The sequence below is a fragment of the Megalopta genalis genome, chromosome 13 (assembly GCF_051020955.1).
Source record: "Megalopta genalis isolate 19385.01 chromosome 13, iyMegGena1_principal, whole genome shotgun sequence".
Classification (NCBI taxonomy): domain Eukaryota; kingdom Metazoa; phylum Arthropoda; class Insecta; order Hymenoptera; family Halictidae; genus Megalopta; species Megalopta genalis.
The window spans coordinates 2,118,527-2,120,231 of record NC_135025.1 but is presented as its reverse complement, the minus strand read 5'-3'; positions in this window follow the sequence as shown (position 1 = coordinate 2,120,231).

The window sequence follows — 1,705 nt, the reverse complement described above, 5'->3', positions numbered from 1 at the left end:
AGTACAGTGCCATCGCACTCTAGCCTGGTCCCTTCAACTCGCTGTCTCCCGATCCGTTCCCTAAACGCGGCCAATAAAAACAACACGCCGCGCCGCTGCGCCACGAGAGCGCCGGCAGAAAGATCGAGGATACAGTGAATTATAAAAATAACAGTGCGAAACGATCGAACAATTGGCCGATTCAGTGGCTGTCTCGTTTCTACGGCTCGTGAAAAATCCCTCCCCGCCAGGGACCCCTCCGCTCGCCGGCCATTCATGGCGCTGACAACTGTTCGCCACCTCCGTCCGCTGTTTGTCTTTTTATTGTCCACCGGCAGGAGAAAATTACGGGAATAAGCGTTGAATAAATAATGAAGGGACCATTCACCGGCGGGCCGAGATTCCTGGCACCGGTAATCCTCGCACGCCCACGCACGATATCGCACGAAGAACGCCTCCGTGTCAGGACGTCGCTTTTGGTCCTGCGGACGTGTGTCGATGCTTGACATAGTTTCTATCGGCCGACGATCTCTAGTCGCGTCGAGTCGGCTTCTAATCGAAGCCGATTAGAATCGATGTCGTTTAAACGAGTATAGTCCGAAGTTGGCCAGTTTGAATTCGAAACTTCGCGAAACCAACGACAGGACTTTTTTTCCTTTTTTTTTCCTGTCGCACAGATCTGACCCTTTTTTGACCGAGTCCGACACGAGATTTTACACGTGATCTACTACATATAAATGTTGTTCATTCATTTTTTCTAAATCAAAGTTCGGAAATGAATATAAATGGAAATATACAAGGAACAGATTAGTTACGAACATCGTCTCGTCCGCTTAGGGGAATTATTAACGCTAAACCTATCGGAGAAAATATTGTTATGGTTGTTTAAGCAGTCAAGTAAACGTATATCTCATATATATTTCATAAATACGCTATAACTATAACTGTAAAAATAAGTATAGAGTAAATACAATTTTTCTTCTTCTTTTTTATCTAAGAAGTTGTTACAATTAAAACAATGTTTTAATCATTGTAACCGCGGAAATCGTTGTGGCCACACTTGAAAAAAAGAATGTTGTTTTCTTAATATCCTTAATAAGTGAGCCGTTTATTTTGAAAGTGGCATAAGTCATTTTAAGGGTTTGCGTTTTAACACGTTTAAAGATTATGGATGCTAACTTTCGAGAAGATTTACTTGTATTTGTTATCTCAGGATACTGATATTAGTATAGTATAAATAATTTATATATATATATATATATATATATATATATAATATATAATATATATAATAATATATTATAATATATTATTATTATTATATAATAATATATAATAATATATTATAATATATTATTATTATTATATAATAATATATAATATATAATATATATATATAAATACAGTATAAATAATTTCGTATAACCATTAAAAAATCACCGCTTTTCATTACGGTAAAGCGACTTATGCCACTTTCAAACTAAACGGCTCAAGTGACAGCGTCGTCTTATTTATTATTTATTATTTCCTCCTCCTTTTCGAATTGCCATAATTTTACAAAATTTTTACAAGTTTTCATTCAATCTTTCCTTCGTCATAACGCCAGGTAAAACGTGTCCATTCAATCGTCTCACATTTTTCTGCGGACCGAACGATCGTTACACGGAGTCGCGGCTTTCTCGAAATGGGGATCGTTGCGGCACCGGTATCGCAGATTCCGCGGCGG